Genomic DNA, 20,404 nt, shown 5'->3' on the forward strand with positions numbered 1-20,404 from the left:
TATTGTTCCTGGCAGCAACTTTTTGGCAGGTTTTTTCACAGTGATATCTGTACGTCAGTGATCTATCCAGCACGACACCAAGGTATGTTGGTTTGTCCGTATGGTCCAGTTTGTTGCCATTCAAGGTGACGTTCAGCTTCCTGTTTGCCTGTTTTGTGCGGAGGTGGAAAGCGCTAGTCCGTGTCTTAGATGGATTTGGTTTGAGGGAGTTCTCTTTATAGTATTCAGACATTACGTGTAGCGAGCTATCTAATTTCCCTTCTACTTCCTCAAAGCTATTTCCTTGCGCTGTAATGGCCAGATCATCGGCATACAAGAAATGGGTAGTACGTTCCGGTGTTGGTTGATCATTGGTGTATAGGTTAAATAGTAGGGGGCCAGCACACTGCCCTGGGCGAGACCGTTCTTTTGCCGACGCCATCGGCTTTTTTTTTCGTCCAGCATTACATAGAACTGATCCAGCATGTTAATCACTCTGCCACCTCGTTCTGTCTCCGTCTGAATCATCTACACAAAATAATTTAACTTCTCTCTTAAGGTTCACTGTTCACAGAAGATTAAGTACCCATTGAAGAGCGAATAAATAAAACCTTACAAGTTTAACGAAATGTATTCGCCAATTGCGAATATGATTATACACCAGTTGTACAAATGATCAGTGACATAAAAATTTGTGAAGGACCGGCACTCGAACCCAGATTTCCTGCTTAACGCGAGCCGTCGCTTTAAACAGTTTGGTTATCCGTGCACGCCTCCAGGACCGGCCCGATCTTCCACATATCACGAAGTCTACATCCCATGCTCGCACGTATTCCTGTGACTCCCGCACAGGGAGACACATTATTATTTTCGACGTTTTGCCTTGCTGTGGTATGAAATACATGTTGGTAACGTCTGTATTGTTCTGTGTCTGTAGAGTCGAATGCAGCATCCTTCAGACGTGCATGCATGTATCCGGGTTCGAGTCCCGATCCGGCAAAAGTTTTCGTCTGTCGCTGATCATTTGTAGAGCTGGTGTATAATCAAATTCACAATTTGCGAATACATCTCGTTAACTTAATACAGCTGTAGATCGTCAGCAGTGTCCGTTACTTCAGACATGTATGCATTCGACTATACGGACTCTGGACAGTACAACATTACTAACCTATACTTCCTAGTGTAGGCGGTTGAATTCCTAGTGATTATCCCAGCCAACAGTGCCACAGGACATTCGTGTTTTTGTCTTGGATTTTATTTGATGAAGATGAGCGAGCTTTTGCAGTGGTTAAGACACTGTGTGACGTTTCACGCCGCACATCATATACACTGTTCAATCGGTTGGCTATCGGGAATTTCCAACAGCCAGGAATTGCGCGGCCCTTTGGCGTTCCGCCGTAGCTGAGCAAGAGAGATTGGTAGCTTTCTTTTCCACTGCTAAGAACTTCACGTTTTCACTTACAGACAACATGCAATGCTTGATAACACCAGACTATATCATGATGTAAAAGCTATTACCATTAATGTTTATGCGATATAACGGAAGACGACTGGGAAGATTGGGAAGTAGCATGGAAGCTAAACTGTAATGACTGCAACTAAATATTTATTCGCTTTTGCACAGCCATTTTGTTTACATCTCGAAGGGACGGCGAGTATAAAAACGTCTCACATGCTGCTGGAGGACATTGTTACGAGTTGCCAGTCATTGCAGGCAGACATCATTTTGCATCATCCTCTTTCGGCGGCCCTCTGTGCAAGCCGCATTTGCCATGAATATAATGTGTTTAAATACTTTATTATTTTGACCACTTTTTATTAATATTGTGTGCACGATATCATCAACTGTTACTAATACTTTGAACAAATCACAATTCTGGCTACATCCACATATTTCTCACCGTGACCAGTTTCATCCGTGGGCCGTTCTTAAGTGTTCAGCAAGTATTTCGTCTGAATATAAATAAATATAACAGTAATGTTAGGGTAAACGAAATGTTAATAACTACAGAAACTGTAGACATGTATCCCGATGCGTAACAATTCGTCAGCATGTCTAAGTAAAACACGTACAGGGTGAACCAAAACCCGACAAAATTTCGAAGGTTGGTCAGGGATTTTTCTGGGCATTTTAGTACAAATATCCCGTGGTCTCCGGTGGCTCGCTATAGAGTAATAATGTAATAATAATTATTAATTTAATTTGTTACCGCGCCGGCCGGAGTGACCGAGCGGTTCTAGGCGCTACAGTTTGGAACCGCGCGACTGCTATGGCCGTAGGTTCGAATCCTGCCTCGGACATGGATGTGTGTGATGTCCTTAGGTTGGTTAGGTTTAAGTAGTTCTAAGTTCTAGGGGACTGATAACCTCAGAAGTTAAATCCCATAGTGCTCAGAGCCATTTGTTACCTCAGCTTCCATAGTTTCTTTGGAATGTCTTCACAACAGTGAAAAAACCTGTGATATGCAATCATGCAAACGTACAAGACAAAATTCAAAGTACTGCAACGTCGTCCCTAATAGGAAATACGTACGCATTTAGCACTGAGTGGCCAGCCTGTTCTGTCAGTGTAGAGTACATTATGTAACAAACGTAGTCTGTTCCCTTACAGATACTGCTGAAAATTTCTACCTCTGTGATCACCCAAAGTGTATAGCGATACCCTATCGACTGTCTTACACACTCAATAATCCCAGGAGTTTGGCCTACTGCTTCCACGTTTGTGACAGTCCTAGCAACCAGGTCCATGTTGATTATCGACGGGAGTCTCGTGAACTAAGCTCTTCATATGCCCCAGAAGAAGAAGAAGAAGAAGAAGTAGAAGAAGTCCATTGATGTGATGCCTGTTGAGCAAGCTGACCACGGAATAGGACTACCGCGACTCATTACTGTCAAACGAAATTCATTTACTGGATAATGAGCCATTGGAGACCACTGGTCATTAATACCAAAATATTCAGAAAATATCTCCGGACAGCTTTGGAAATTTTGTCGATGGACTTCGGATTCAAGCTGTATACAAACATATAAAACTTAAACAGGTGTCTTGTTGTGGGAGCATCAGTTCTGCTAGAACAGTGGAAGCTCTTGTACTAATCAGGAGGGCGAGTAAGAGTGAGAGGCATTATATGGTTATGTTTCTTGTTATAGCTTCGTAGATGCATTTTGAGCGTCGTCCATATTTGAACCATTTTTATAGCAGTTTGACGAGTAGTGATATAAAGTTCCTGATCACCAGACTCTGCGCCACTGCGCAGGCTTCAATTCCACACCTGTCTGCAAGATCCCACATAGCGTGGACATGTGGCATTATTAATACGGAACTCCTGGTGGCAGGTGACATCTAGCTCTCTAGACTATCTCAACAGCCATCTTAGACTGCTTGCAGATGATACTATCATTTACCATCTAGTCAAGTCATCAGAATATCAAAACCAGTTGCAAAACGATTTAGACAAGATATCTGTATGGTGCGAAAAGTGGCAATTGTGATCCTAAATAACGCAGTGTGAGGTCATCCACATGAGTACTAGAAGGGCTACGTTAAATTTCGGTTACACCATAAATCACACAAATCTAATGGTTGTTAATTCAACTAAATACCTAGGAATTACAATTACGAATTTGGGGAATTTGTGGTATGTTCCTATAGGACCAAATTACTGAGGTCATCGGTACCTAGGCTTACACACTACTTAATCTAACTTAAACTAACTTACGCTAAGGGCAACACACACACACCCATGCCCCAGGGAGGACTCGAACCTCCGACAGGGGGAGCCACGCGAACCGTGGCAAGACACTCTAGACCACGCGGCTATCCCTTTCGGCAATACCGAGCAACTTACATTAGAACGATGTTGTGGGGTAACGCGAATCAAAGACTGTGTTTTATTGGCAGAAGATGCAACAAATCCACTACACTATGCTTCTCCGTCCTCTGCTAGAGTATTGTTGTGCAGTATGGGATCATCACCAGGTAGGATTGGCGTAGGATATCGAAAAAGGTTCAAAAAAGTGCGCTTGGTTTTGTATTATGGCGAAATATGGGAGAGAGTGTCACGGATATGACACGCTAGTTGAGGTGGTAATTATTAAAAGAAAGTCTTTTTCGTTGCGGCGAGATCTTTTCAATTGGCCACCTGTAGGGAAAAACGATTATCTTAATAAAATAGGAGAAATCAGAGCTTGCACGGCAAGATTTAAGCGTTCATTTTTCCATCGCTGTTCGAGAGTGGAACGGTAGAGAAATAGTGTGAACCCTCTGCTGGGCACTTAAGTGTGAATTGCACAGTAGTCACGAAGATGTAGATGATGATGATCGACAGCAGTAGGCACCGGGTTTCACTGTTCACCCGGTTTCTATTCACAATCTTATCATGATGAGAACACAAATATAATACTACACTGTGAAAGCACTCTTCTGTTATGCAGAAGATACAGATACAGATCTGACAAGTTTCTGACGGGTCGGAAGAAGCCAACAAAGAATAATGTCCATTAGGTCCTCGGTAAGACATTTCTCTGGAATGTCGCTCGTAGATAGCATACACAGTTCCGAATTGGGTAGAACAGTTAACTGCAGGCATGGGAGTAACAAATCACCAACAAATTACGAGAAACACGCTCTTGGTGGTATGTACATATGATCAAAAGCGACGAAAACTCAACAGCAAAAACCGCCCTTCATCCCAGTCCAGGAAAAGGTCTACTCAGAATTCAGACCAACCCCTCTGTCCTAGTTGGTGATGATGATGATGTTTGGTTTGTGGGGCGCTCAACAGCGTGGTTATCAGCGCCCGTACAATTACCCAATCTTTGCTCAGTCCAATTGCGCCACTTTCCTGGATGATGATGAAATGATGAGGACAACACAAACACCCAGTCATCTCGAGGCAGGTGAAAATCCCTGACCCCGCCGGGAATCGAACCCGGGACCCCGTGCTCGGGAAGCGAGAACGCTACCGCGAGACCACGAGCGGCGGACACTCTGTCCTAGTTTGTAAGTACATACGGTAATCCAGTCTCACTTGAGTGCGTTAAGTTTTTTTTTTCAAATAAATCAGAAATTTTAGTAGTTCTAAACCAGAAAGTGTGTCTACGTTGTTTTTGATTGTAATCGTTCCGCCAAAGATGCTCTTGAAGTGGTCCAACTCAGCTGCCAAGTTCTCAGGGTCAGAAATTGGGTAAGAGCTATGCACCAAAGTAAGGAGCATCCTCTAGCGTTTTGTTGAATGCTAGCAGCTGTTGGCATGGAGACATAAATCTCTGTGCGGAAGCTTCCCGTATAGGCCTTGTCATAATGTGCAGACACCAACACACGAAGTAAGGGGAGGAGGCAACCATAGTAAACAGATTGAATACCACATTAACTGTTAGTCGACAGTGATCGTTTCAAAAAATACGAAAAGGTTTTTTAAACACCACTACCTGTCACAAAATTATTTGTCTACTTAAATTATTTAATTACTAACATTAATTTTAATGCCTGTGTGCACTTACCTATGTGCACTTGTGTCAGGGTATAATGGAAATACAAAAACATTTAACACGATTGCACATAAAAATTAAAGTTAAATGTTTTTGTACTGCCACTGTAGCCTGATGATGTCTAACCTCCAAACATGTTGCTAATTAAATAACTTAAGTAGTTAACAAATTTTGTGACTCATAGCGGTATCTGAAAAATCTTTTCACGTAGTAAATCGATAATTCGGCGGGAGAGAGTTTAGATGGCGCAGAAAGATGTGTAAAATGTCGCTGCCGTGAGACCATATGAGAAATGTCGTTAGTTTATCGCTACAAGCAGAAAGGCTTCAGTCGCATAAACCAGTAGTCTATTTGCCCTTCGATGAGAATATTTTGACAACAGTTTTTGAGAGAGAACATCTCGGAAACACAATACGAGGCGTCTCTTTTCTTAATCAAATGGTTCAAATGGCTCTGAGCACTACGGGGCTTAACATCTGAGGTCATCAGTCCCCTAGAACTTAGAACTACTTAAACCTAACTAACCTAAGGACATCACACACATCCATGCCCGAGGCAGGATTCGAACCTGCGACCGTAGCGGTCCCGCGGTTCCAGACTGAAGCGCCTAGAACCGCTCGGCCACAGCGGCCGGCTTTTCTTACTCCTTTATAGATCATGTCTCTACTAGAATGGTTTAGAATCACACAAGACAGGAGTCCCTCACATTTCGTATCAATTTCGCAACTCACGTGACGCACTAGTGCAGCCTGATATTCATCCGGCGATATGTATTCGAACAAACGTCAGCGGTTTGCCGCGTATAAGATCACTTCATGGTTTTTATGCAGTAATAGAATGGTACACACCCCTTTAGCCCATATTTTCTACTTTGCCAGCGTGTGGACCACTCTCTCCCTCCCTCCCTCTCTCTCCCTCCCTCTCTCTCTCTCTCTCTCTCTCTCTCTCTCTCTCTCTCTCCCTCTCTCTCACTCAGCAGCCCCCAAACTTCCAGCCCGACAAACTACGAGGCTAGGTTCCCACACCACGCCCCGGATCCACTGCTTCCACTGACTCATATAGCCCCTCCAACACTCCTACGTTTTATTTTCAACCTCCATGGCGTTGTATCTCTGCTAATGGCTCTTCCAGAGCCGTGCTGTTTTAGCTACTGTAAAAAAAGTAACATATTAACATTATGAACATTCTTTCTTGTTTTAGTTGATACAAGCCAGTTCTCCTTATTTAAATATTTAAAGCTTTTTGAATTTTGAGGAAGTCTGTCCTACAACAGCCAGTCAGCTGCACTCACATCGTTTCTCTCCCAACGGATTAGGAAATCTAGTGCGGCTCAAGGACGTAGAAGACAAGAAGTGTTTTGAGAGTGAGTACTTGGCACAGACGTCTCTACATCTACTGCTACAATGTCCGTATGATGATCGGAAGGATGAACTCCCATACTTTTCGGCTCTCTCTTTGCCATTCTGCTTCTCGCTGCTAGTTTCATCAAAAAAGCTACTGTACAGATGACTTCTATCCATTAACTGACTTTAGGCGAGACCAAAACTTCTTAGAATATTTCTCCATTTCTCTAGAGAAGATATTGTTTTCGAATTCAATGAACACTTCTCGCACTGTGCTCATTGCGCTCATTTGGATTTCTTCCAGACTTCAGTTGTGTTTAAATCTGAGATGATGCAATCTCTCTCCGTCTGTCCTCTCCCCCGTCTCTCTCTCTCTCTCTCTCTCTCTCTCTCTCTCTGGGTTTCAGTTAACTATCTATCATGGCTATGCACTATGCCAGATCTTTCTCATCCCTCACGATATCGGTCGGCCTAATGTATGTTGTTCAATACCCTTGAATTTTCACTTTTGATTCTCCACATTTTGAGCCCCAGATATGAACATTCACTCTTGAATGCTCTAGTAATCAGTGATTTTTTTAGCGCATTTGCTAAGCAATATGTATAAATGTGTGTGTATGTGTGTGTGTGTGTGTGTGTGTGTGTGTGTGTGTGTATCCTTAACATAACTTTCAACAATGACGCTATAACAGCCTGATGGTTACTGATACCCTCCTCTACGTTAAATAAATATGAAAGTCTGAGTCTCTTCGCCATCATAAGTTTTAAGACGTTAGTATCACATATGCGCAATCTGAAATTCGGAAAATATACACATTTATTTGGCAAAAATTTATTTGTGAAACTCCTATCGCTCTCGTAAGTATTCGTCATAATTTTACATTACCCCGCCTCAGTTATGTAAATTGTGACGATGCTGTAGCTTTCAGTCTTAGTTCAGAAGATCGTAGGTCCTCAATTAAACAGCACATTCGCCTACTTGGCCCGTAATGTTGGTTAAGTAGCTGCCTGGATCAAATGGAACGTGAAATTACGTACTTCGGGCAGTGTCTCGTAGCCTGGCGATTAAGTAGTCCTCACATGAGCACTCAAAGTCCATAGACAATCTTTTCGTCGTTTTCTAACCTTAAACGTTTCACGAAAATTCGTTTTATCTGTTAATCGCCTGCAGGCATGGGTAAACATCTCTGTCATGTATCGTGGCAACGGATGAAATTCCTATTGATCGAGAGTAAAGGACAGAACCAATAGCAGCCACCCAGAGATGCTATCCAGCTTAAAAAATATAATGGCCTACACATACACATTCACCAAACATTGCGTTGTTGCCTTTGAACTGTAAGAAGTAGCATATTTCAGGTTTTAGATTTTGGACTCAAAACATCCACGCTGTTCGCCATGCGCGAGATGAAATGTGAGACAACTTCGAAAAGCTGTCACATTGTATTATAACTCTTGAAGTTAACACCTACTTCCATCATAACTGGTGGGCAATGTGCTCCAAATATATGAACACGCAAAAAAAATCACAAAATTTCTCAGAAAGTCCAGTTCCTTCATTGTGTGGCGTCCATGTTTTCACAGACTTAATGACAGGCGACATTCGTGGTCATCGTTTGGCAACGAACGATGTCGTACGAGTAACTGGTCCGATTGCTGACTCGCTAACGTTCTAAGGACGTCTCAGAAAAGTGAACTGAGTACCTCGTTTTGCGGTAGGCTGAATCTAACTATAAATATAAAAATTTATTTCGTGTTAATAAATCGTAACTGGTGACATGATTTTTCTTTCGACTGTCTGCGATGCACAAGATATAGTACAAAACGTCAGACACCCATATTCTCTATATAAACGCTGGCGTAAAAGAGTAATGGTGTCCGAATCTGTTTAATAATCAGGATTAGGACATATGGTTTCTCCAAATTTCCATTTTCACACAGCTCACAAGTTAGAATTCAGTTGAGTTTTCTCGTACTTCTCAGTCTTCTGAAGACTTGATGCTGCTTTTTCTATATCAGTTAGGAAATTCATATATCATTTCGATGATTTCTTGCCTCTGCCTGTGGTATAACAATTTCGTATTTGAAACTGAAAAGACAATCTTATTGATGTTCTGGGGGATAATTGTCATCAGATGATGGCTTCGCACGCGAGAAGTAGGATCTGTCAAGTATTGTAACACGTACGTTGCAGAGTAATTAGCCTGTCGAAGAGTGTGAGACACAATATTCCTTTTGGGTCATCTAATAAGAAACCAACGACGCATCAACATAGTTTCTCTCTCTCTCTCTCTCTCTCTCTCTCTCTCTCTCTCTCTCTCTCTCCCTCTCTCTCTGGGTAACTTTTTATACGTCCTAAGTAAAAAATAGGTAATTTTCAGTATTTAATAATTTAATATCAACTACCTTATAAAGCTCTTTTGTTCTAATAGGCTTTACGGGACGTAGGATTTTCTCTCACATCTTGCAGTGCAGTTCTTAATCTTTTCACTTCTTAATTTTTTTCGTTTTTTCAGGTATTTTTAAATAGCTGTACATAATTAAAAATTTTCAGATTGCTGTTAAAGTAACTGCAGCTATGTAAAAATATGATGAATATTTAGTAAGAGAAGAATTTCAGTGTAGAAGGTATTCGATTTGTTAATGCCACCAGACCAAATTGTTACACAGAAAACATAATGATGTAATATTCTACGTGTTTCGTTCTCATTCTTAAAGTTTCTGTCTGGTAGCATTGCTTAAGCATTCTTCTGCACAGAATGCCGAAATATTATGATTCTTCTTGAAACAGTTTGCAACATACCGTATTGTCGAGATTCAATCTGGACCTGGCGCGAAGAGATGTACGCCAAGCCATCTTGCGAACAGATGAAACAATTAACAGTGTTCATTTCAGGCAGAGAACTTGGCTTGCAGACGAATATTAATCGAAGTCGCTTCTCAGACAATCAAATTACTAACAAATTTGTAGAAGGTGTTTGTATTAAGCTTTGCGTATATTCTGCCCTGACTATGACGGATTGCTCATTTTCTGCCAAATGGATTACGCAGGTAGCTCCTGCTTGAACATCGGCGTTTAGCGAATCGTTCCACAGTTTCGGCATTGAGATACTTAGGTAATCAAGGGCGTGCATGAATTAGACGTACGTTGAAGAGATAAGGACCGATGCCGTATATAGCGACTTTTTTTTATGGAACAAGAGAATCGCTCAAAATTGTGAATGCGTATATTACACAAGATTGTCCTGGCTAGTTCGCACATTCCGTTGCTATACCATTGTTATAAATATAACAGTTCTATGCAGAGCTCTGCAATATGGTGATTACTGAGGAACAATTGATTTAACCTAAATTAAATTGCACATTGCAATAAAATACCGCATTATTTCTTACCACCTCTAATTAAATGTGAAACTAGGTCATAGAAGTCTTAAAATTTGAAGAATTTTCCGAAATTATCTTACATGCGACGACGACGATGATGATGATGATGATGATGATGATGATGATGATGAGTGAGCACCATGCCTCTGGATACAGTTAATTTAAGTATTGCACCAACACTGGGCCACAAAAGAATGCTGCTCTGTGGCGGTATACGGTTGTTGACCACGTGTCAAGTAATTAAATGTGCTGTAAAGAAGCAACAATACTGAAGTTCATGGGTGAAAGCCCTGAAAATCCGTATGGTCGTATGAAGTACAAAGCAGTGACTGATTAATATATTCCTTTATTTAATTAAAATTTCTCTGAATTTGTTTTCTTTTTCGTGAACTGATTAAAGTTAAATGCCATTCCTCCATAGTGGAAGTAGATGGGGATACGCATCGTTCATAGTCATGGGACTGAATCAGTAGGTTTGTTGCAAGATTTGTTTCGTATGAAAATGTAAACAAACAACATAAAGCAGTTGTTTTATATAATTTGGACATTTTATAAATAGTCACATAATCGCCTGAATTGTTTCATTCGAATTGTTGGTAAATTAGACATTCACGAACTTTCATTTTTATTTCTTTTCATTAATGACAGCTGCTTATGTGTCATCTCAAAGCTTAAACATGTCACTTCCTCTCATCTCCTCTTCCACTTTCCCCTTCAAGGATTGCTGGTCCTCTATGAAAATCCCCATGCGGACTCAAAGAGGAGACAGTGACTTGGATCACGTGCAGCAAAAGTTTGTCCTGTCAAGAGCAAGATGGTCGCTTAACGGTTAAACATCCTTAAATCATTTTGCTATTGAATTTTCGTCAGAGGAACTAATCTTTTCCCACATAAGAATGATATATGTCGCACTTCTTGCGCATATTTTATCCGGACTCTCAAAAGTAAGGAATAATAAATTAGTAGAAAAAACAACCCTCTTCCACAAAAGACACTCTTCGTTTCAAAGAGGCCTTGGTGTCACAGTGGGCAAGACACTGGATACGCATTCGGAAGGAGTCTGGTTCAACCGATATCGGACCATTCACATTAAAGTTTCCAGTCATTTCTCTAAATCACCTGAGATGAATGCTAGGATGGTTTCCCTTAAAAAATATGATGGTTCATTTTCTTCCACGTATTTGCTCACTTTATGCTTGTGTTCCATCAACAAGGGTCTCGTCATCAAAGAGATGCTAAACCAGACTTACTGAAACTATTTTGTCGTACTGATCTGTCTTATGTGTTCATTTCTCCTGTATAAGGTAGCCAACCTCACTTAACGCAAGGCTAGGTGAGGGCTAGTGACGGCTTCCAACTATGAGAAAGTCTTTTGGGCATATTCGAAATTTGCAGCAGAAAGTTAAAATATTCAAAGAGCAGCTAACTAGACAGTTTTGAGGTACTTCTATTATCTGGACACAACACACTACATTGTTATCTGTACCCCAGAAGCCACTTACAGTATATGGTGAAGGGCCATTCGATGATAGTAGCGCCGGCCGGTGTGGCCGTGCGGTTAAAGGCGCTTCAGTCTGGAACCGCGTGACCGCTACGGTCGCAGGTTCGAATCCTGCCTCGGGCATGGATGTGTGTGATGTCCTTAGGTTAGTTAGGTTTAATTAGTTCTAAGCTCTAGGCGACTGATGACCTTAGAAGTTAAGTCGCATAGTGCTCAGAGCCATTTGAACCATTTTGATGATAGTAGCGGGAAGAAATATATTCTGTACTATCTTGTATATGAAAGAATTTATCTAATTTCGCCCACTTGGTCATTGCGTGAGATGTAAGTCTGGGGATATGACGTGTTTTATTACTTGTGTTGGAAAGTTGGCCCTCAACTGTGAAAGGCAAGCTGCACCTGATACACAGCACCTTTCTTGTAGTGACTCCCATTGGAGTTTGTTGAGCACTTCTGTCACTCTCATGTGCTGACTTAACTTCATACTTGTCTCTCTCTTCCGTTTAACCTTCTTGTTTAAGGTCCCAGATGGACAAACAACACTGAAGTATTGGTGGAGCGATGGTTTGTGGCGTATATGCAGTCTACAAAACGCTGCGTAGGTCACTGAGTGAAAAGTCAGTGACTAAATGCAAAATGATTTTATTAATACAATATTACACATTTCGGCGTTTGACATCATCAGATATTCTGGAATTTCAAGTAACCCAAGTACATATTAGTTACATATTTTAGTGGTAACAGACATGAGCAAACTAATCTAATCTAGACTATATTAGTCTGGTAATGTTTGTTACCGCTATAGCATGGAAGTATTTTGCCCACTGGTTACTCGAAGTTCTAGGATATCTGATGATGGCAAACGACGAAACGCATAATATTGGATTAATAAAGTCATTTTGCATTCAGTCAATGACTTTTCCCTCATCGACCTATTCAGCGTTTTGCAGACTACATATACTTTTCAGCATGGTCGCATACTTCCTTTGTGACTATGTCCCGGCTATGTGGTTTTGTGGGCATCATTACTTTTGGGAGAATTACACTTCCATAAATTCTTCCGATACGGCGTCTTCCTTACCCACTACTGGATTTCTGTATTCATTAGACCTTAAGTCGCTCCAGACCGACGCAGCTAGATGCTTGACTGTTGTGACTGTTCCTGTGAGTAATAGCCGACCTGCAGGGTTATTCATAGGTTATCTCCAAGGTTTCAGAAGATTATTGCTCGAAAAAAAGACATACAGAAAATAAACACATATAAGTGACTAGAACATCTTTCCAAGTTCTGATTTGTAACACGAGTTACACTAGTAACGGGCTCCGGACAAATGATTCCAGCACACACTCCACCTTCTTTGCCGGGGTCCCACCCGGACTGTTTTGGTTTAATTTATTCGCTTTCGAGACGTGCCCATACAGCCATTTCAACAGTGGAATGCCAATTGTGACGATACGAGCGTAAGGACAACACAACACCCAGTACCCGAGCGGAGAAAAATCTCCGACCTGGCCAGGAATCGAAACCGGGCCTCTTCGCTTAGCAATCCGCCGTGCTGACCGCGCAACTACCGAAGCGAACAGTTTTTTTTTTTTTCCGCACCACGTAGCAACCTGTCTCACATGTGTTGTACCACCAATTGATTGTTTTGCCCCTCGAGTTTTTGCCTGATATTTGGTATGAAATCGTTGAACCACTACAACTGACTCACGGTTAGCGAATGCAGGGACACCAAATTCACGCGTCGCTCCATTATACACAGTGTTCTGGCACAGCCGCCTCTTAGTGCTCAGCAACTATGCCACGGCGCGTATTATGAATCACAACATGGAGAAAGATGCTCCATCCACTGAAATATGTCGTTTTTTTATATGTCTTTGTAGTTTTCATGCAGTAGTATCCTGAACACTGGACTCGCATTCTGGAGGACGACGGTTCAAACCCGCGTCCGGTCATCCAGATTTAGGTTTTCCTTGATTTCCCTGAATCGCTTCAGGCAAATGCCGGGATGGTTCCTTTGAAAGGACATGGCCGACATTCTTCCTCATCCTTCCCTAATCCAATGGGACCGATAACCAAGCTTTTTGGTACCCTCCCGCAAATCACCCAATCAACCAACCAGACCTATTCTGAGACCCTGGAGGTACTTGTGAAAAATCATGCACAGCAAACTATATCCAGATTTATCGCATTTATATGGGCATTGCGTTACATTATTTTTTTACAGGCTTAGCTACTAGTCTTAACATCAAGTACTGAACATCTTAAAGTTCAAATGGTTCAAATGGCTCTGAGCACTATGGGACTTAACAGCTGCGGTCATCAGTCCCCTAGAACTTAGAACTACTTAAACCAAACTAACCTAAGGACATCACACACATCCATGCCCGAGGCAGGATCCGAATCTGCGACCGTAGCAGTCGCGCGGTTCCGGACTGCGCGCCTAGAACCGCGAGACCACCGCTGCCGGCGAACATCTTAAAGTCTTCCTGCATTTCACTACAACTTTGGATCAACTTGACCCCTCTATTTACAGCAGCATAGTTTGTAAACAGCCTTATGGAGTTAAATACTGTGTCTTTCAGGTTTTTTGTGTGTATTTTGAACCGTAATTTTTTAAAGAAAGGAAGATTATGAAACTTTCTGGCAGATTAAAACTGTGTGCCCGACCGAGACTCGAACTCGGGACCTTTGCCTTCCGCGGGCAAGTGCTCTACCAACTGAGCTACCGAAGCACGACTCACGCCCGGTCTCACAGCTTTACTTCTGCCAGTATCTCGTCTCCTACCTTCCAAACTTTACAGAAGCTCTCCTGCGAACCTTGCAGAACTAGCACTCCTGAAAGAAAGGATATTGCGGAGACATGGCTTAGCCACAGCCTGGGGGATGTTTCCAGAATGAGATTTTCACTCTGCAGCGGAGTGTGCGCTGATATGAAACTTCCTGGCAGATTGAAACTGTGTGCCCGACCGAGACTCGAACTCGGGCAGAAGTAAAGCTGTGAGACCGGGCGTGAGTCGTGCTTCGGTAGCTCAGTTGGTAGAGCACTTGCCCGCGAAAGGCAAAGGTCCCGAGTTCGAGTCTCGGTCGGGCACACAGTTTTAATCTGCCAGGAAGTTTCATATCAGCGCACACTCCGCTGCAGAGTGAAAATCTCATTCAGGAAGATTATGGTTTAGCGCCCAGTCACAATGTGGTCATTGGATCAGGAACGTGGCAGGAAAGGACCAACGACCTTCCTGAAGAAATAAAACTGGCTTTAGCTGAAGGTATATAGAGGAATCACGGAAAAACTTTTTCCCGATTACGGATTGAGTATCTTGACGACTGCATAATCTCGCTCGACGATCTTTGAAGAGCAGCCTATCACTCTTAGAGCGATGAGTCACAATATAATGACCACATGCTTAATAGCTTGTTTGTCCGTCTTTGGAACGATATACATCACTTATTTTGCGTGTCAGGGATCCTACAGGGCCGGCCGCGGTGGTCTAGCGGTTCTGGCGCTGCAGTCCGGAACCGCGAGACTGCTACGGTCGCAGGTTCGAATCCTGCCTCGGGCATGGGTGTGTGTGATGTCCTTAGGTTAGTTAGGTTTAAGTAGTTCTAAGTTCTAGGGGACTTATGACCTAAGATGTTGAGTCCCATAGTGCTCAGAGCGATTTTTTTGATCCTACAGGTTGTTGGTAGGTTTGTGGAGATATGTGGCATTATATTTCTACGCACAGGTCATGTAATTTGCGCAAATAATGTACCGCTGATTTTGGTACGCGGTGCTGGCGCCCAGTAGCGACCTTGGTAGGTTCTATAGAATTTACGTCAGGCGAATTTGGTCGTCGAGACTATAATGCTCCTAAAACCACTGTAGCACTGCTCTGTCTCCGAGACACGAACAATTATACTGCTGAAAGATGACATCGCCGTCGGGCAAGACATCAAACGTGAAGGGATGCAGGTGATCCGCAGCTGTCAGCGTGTCTTCGATTACTACCACAAGTCCCATGCAAGAGCAGGAGAATGTCTGCCGTAGCAGAATACAGCTCCCACCAGCCTGCGTCCGTGGTGCATCGCACGTTTCGAGCCGCCGTTCAACTCGATGACGACGTTTGTGGAGACGATCATTGACCTAGTGTAGAAAAAAGTGATTCTCCCGAAGAGTCGACACGTTACTATTGATCGACGGTCGAATGCCGCCGCTTCCGTGTCCACTGCAATGGTAATTGACGATGTCGATGGGTCAACATGTGGATACGAAGGGGTGGTCTGCACGGAGCTGCACGTTCAACAATGTACGATGGACGGTATGCTCCGAAATATTTGTGCATGCACCAGCATTGTTCTCTTTCGGAAGAGGTGCCACAAATCACACCATCTATCCTACTTTACAGAGCAAATAAGCCTCTGAAACCCATGTGCTGTGAAGAGTCGTGGACGTCCAACCATTTAGCGTCTAGTGGTAGTTTCATTGTCCCTCTAACTCTTTCCGTAGGTGCTCACGACAGTAGCACATGAACATTCGACCAGCTTCGCCGTTTTCGAGATACCCGTTCAGAGGCTCTGCGCAATAATAACCTGCCTTCTGTCGAAGTCGCTTATCTCAATGGATTTCCCCATTTGCTGCCAATATCTTCGCTAGGGTGATCCCTCGTCCGGGTCTCCTTCGCTCACATACTTTTCTTACTGCGTCATGTGCCCGCAATGTCATAAGACGACATCCGGCGTCGCGGTTGGCAGTGGTCATAATGTTTTGGCTTATCGTTATATAAACCATGTCGTGAATATAATGTTCCATGTCGACTTGCAAAACAGCGTAACAGAGTTCAGTTTCAAATGCTGGGCAAGGAATAGAAACTTGCCTAATCTGCGAGTGAAGGAAAATCTAAGCAACTGATAATCTCAAGCAAAACTTGAGAACCAGCCAGACATTTACCCAATTTTCTTTACCAAAATGTAATAATTGCAAATCGTATTTTTAGGTATTTTGTGAATCTGTAAATATTGGTGGAAATTTCCTTTTCCTCTCTTAAGTCGGAATCGTTACTGTACGTCTATTAGCAGTTAGTGGAACAACTGCAGAGAGCTTGTAGGGGCTTCTGAATCCCAGCAGTTAGGCAACACAGTAACAACATTTAGTGTGCATTTGACGCGCTGCGGGAAGTACATAACGAGAGCTATACAAGCGCATAATGCTGCTCAACTACTTGACAAAGTCCCACAGGATTTGTGCAGATAAGGGCGCAGGAAATGTTCCGCGACCCACGCAAGTCTACTGTGGCCACAGGTCGGACCTTAATGGCTGCGCAGCTTTCGTCAGGCAAATCGTGGCGCCACCAGCTCACGCAAGATCTCCAATCACTGCGCGGCCGTCTACTTACACGCCAGCTGCATGACTTATTACGTGTTTTTTCGAGCTTTCTAAATGATTACAGAAGTGTAAGCGAAAGTCTCTAAGATGCGTATTTCTTTGACGTAAGTAACAGTCTGACTAAACTAAGGGATCTGTTGATAGAACACTTCCTGAGACATAGGAATTGCCAGTTTGATAATGGAGGGAAGTGTGCGTGTTTCGTTGGAGGTGGGACAGGGGGGGGGGGGGGGGACGAGGAGGCCGTTGCAGAGGGAACCTAAGGCTTGATTGCAGCTGTTAAGCAGAGCTGAAGAGGCGTGCACAGCATGGACAAGAGTGGAAAGCTGCATCAAACCAGTCTCCGGAATGAAGACCACAGTAATAGCAACAAGTAAAAGTATTTCTTCCAGCAAATAAATGAGTAGTGCCTCCACCTGGGTTAAAGAGGTAATCGACTGCTCATAATGAATGTACAGAGTGTTTAGGGACGAATATTCCTAGAGACTGTTGTATCCACAGTTATCAGTCAAAAAGAAGGTTAGAGGTTGACTTGAAATGGATAGAAATGGTGACGAAATTTGAAGGGAATAAGGTACATGGTTCGGATTATGCAAAGATGGCGAAGACAGCAAGCAGGGAATGGTGGCGTCACATGTAATCAATAAAGAAAATGTGGTCTTTCCAGTACAAGAAGTACTGGAGCTTCGAGGTAAAAAGTTCATCTCCACCTTCCTAACTGACGCACCCAGTCGAGAAATACGTAAGAACAAAGTGGGCGTAAGTATAGTCTTGATTGAGATATTGATATTGAGAAGACGTATGAGCGTATTTCAAGACTGGAAGTATATAAAATGCATGTTTGGCCATCAGCCGCTTTTATTTTAAACCCAAATATCGACCAGTTTGTCATGGACCATCTTCACGGATAAGGGTTAAAATTGCTTAAACCACAGCATTACATTTGTCATTACTTAAATAATGTATAGAGCAGGTCATGAATATCAGTATACGACACAGGACTTTTGGAAGCAAACATACCAATCACAAGTGTACACCGAGCAGTACTGAAGAGAAGCCGTAGTGAAGAGAAGTACTGCTCTGTGTACACTTGTTATCGGTATGTTTGCTTCTAAATGTCCTGTGTCGTATATTGATATTCATGACATGCTCTACACATTATATAAGTAATGACAAATGTGATGTTCTTACTTAAACCGTTTTAACCCTTACCCGTAAAGTTGGTCCATGACTGAAACCGATGGATATTTGGGTTTAAAATAAAAGCGGCTGATGGTCAAACATGCATTTTAGGCGTTACTCGACGGCTGTTGATAGTCACCTTCCAAAAATGCTTAAGACCGGAAATGTTGGGATTGTTTAGGCTGAAAGCTGGCAGAAGGAAACTAAGCACACCTGGTACAGGAGATGTGGAACTATCTGAAAATCACCAGTTGTTGTACAGCTGCGAAAGCAGCTTCCTTTCCTGCGAAAGTAGGGGTACCTCAAGAATTCTAGGGAATGATATTAGCATTTAACGTGGTAAATGCCGTGTGGCAAGACCGTTCACCTGGTGCAAGTCTTTCGAATTGACGCCACTTCGGCGACTTGCATGTCGATGGAGATGAAATGATGATGATGTCAACACAACACCCAGTCCCTGAGCGGAGAAAATCTCCGACCCAGCTGGGAGCATTTAACGTGGTACTTTGTAGATACATAAAGAACGAAGCTTTAAACAGTCTTGAATAAAGCAGCAACCTGTTTCAGACTGAAGGAATAAGAATTAATGAAGCTGTCAACAACCCAGAGTTGGAATTTAACCCCATATTGCTGCACTAGGCATTGCTCTTTTGGATATGATTTGCTTAACCTTGTAGAACCACAATGTAAAGTAGAATTCGCTCCAATATGAAACCTGGTATTTTTTACACAAATGTTTTTTTACCAGTGCCTGCTATCCTCCGTGGCTGAGGTTGCTAACGCACGCTTCTGCGGGGCGCTGGATATGGAGGATAACCTGGTTCGAATCCTGGTGGCGTAAAGATTTTTCACTGTCAGAATTTCGTCGGAAAGGGGCGGAGAGGTGGTGGCGTGAAGTTCCTGGTCACCAGACTTAGTGTCTGTATGTTTCCTCAGTGTCTTATGGAGTGACGGCGTGTGACACTGTTGATGGTGCTATTCGCCAGGAGTAGACTATGGGCCGGCACCAGGTCTCACCCTCTAACTTCTCTCATCATCATACACCACAAACAAACACACTACGCTCCACATATACACAGTACATACTTGTAGTATTACAAAAAGGTGTAATCGAGCATTTTGTAAATAAACAAAGCAAAATCAAATGGTAAAATTTTTACAAAATCTCACAAAACAACTTCTGTGATGACTATTGGGATGTTACCGAGCGTTTGGACTAGTAATCTCACACATAGTGAACTGGGCTACCAAATTATATGTAAAGATAGAGTTGATATCCAGGCAACTAGCGAGTTTTGATACTCGAATTACACAAGTACTAAAAATAAGGCGCTGTACTTCTCTGTTAACATGGACGTCGGGTTACCAAAATATGACATTAACATACAGATAACATTCAGACGTTATTCACATGATACCCTAAGAATTTCCTACCATTGACTGCTACAAGACTACAAAAAAAGAGAGAAAAATGCAGTCAGTGCAGTATCGAGCGATGACATGAGTTGACAGTAGTCAATGCGCACCAACAAATCATTAAGAATATGTACACGGCGACGAGTAGGGCACGAGTTGCATCTGTCTGACAGTCGTCCCGCTGGCTGTACGCGAGCTGTGTGGGCATATTGCCTCATTTCTCCGAGAATGCAATTGTCAGGTCCCAGAGCGGCCCGAGGCGGCGGCCTCGCATCCCCAGGGTGTCTCACGCGTGCTCTATAGTCTATGGCATTCAGGTCCAGGTCCTCCGAAAATGTAGGCCACTCGATGTCCTCCTCCACACTGTCTCAGTCCCGTGGGAATATACGTTATTGTCCATGAAATTGAAGCCAGTGGCCATTGCGTAGCCCAACCTCTCGGCACAATCACGTTCCCCTGTGACCAACACGGCTGCGAAGGTGTGATGATGTGTTTTTGCAGTAATGCTATCTCCGTTGGCCACGAACCCACGTCCATCGTAGCTGTCATGTTCCTCTATCACTATGTTAATATATATACTGTTGGTTTACTGTTGTCCAGAATTGCTCGTTGCGCTGAATCAGATTTACCCTGAAAATATCGTGTTCCTGGATGTGTGACTGCAATTTGATACAGTTAGAGTTTAGATAGCCGTCGTGGAACCTGTAAATGGTTCTGGAGGAAACATTATATCCAGCATGACT

The 20,404-nt window shown here is 42.9% G+C and overlaps 1 protein-coding gene and 1 non-coding gene across 5 annotated transcripts in view; one reads left to right on the forward strand and one right to left on the reverse strand.

Annotated features, from left to right (window-relative positions):
* LOC126185203 (protein O-linked-mannose beta-1,2-N-acetylglucosaminyltransferase 1-like) overlaps positions 1-20,404 on the forward strand; it is an 842,885-nt gene that overhangs the window by 545,258 nt on the left and 277,223 nt on the right. The window lies entirely within an intron of this gene.
* Positions 14,360-14,434, reverse strand: Trnap-cgg (transfer RNA proline (anticodon CGG)). Its single transcript has one exon. It is a non-coding gene; the product is annotated as a tRNA-Pro (tRNA).

Source organism: Schistocerca cancellata, chromosome 4, assembly GCF_023864275.1.
Source record: "Schistocerca cancellata isolate TAMUIC-IGC-003103 chromosome 4, iqSchCanc2.1, whole genome shotgun sequence".
In the NCBI taxonomy this organism is placed as follows: Eukaryota; Metazoa; Arthropoda; class Insecta; order Orthoptera; family Acrididae; genus Schistocerca; species Schistocerca cancellata.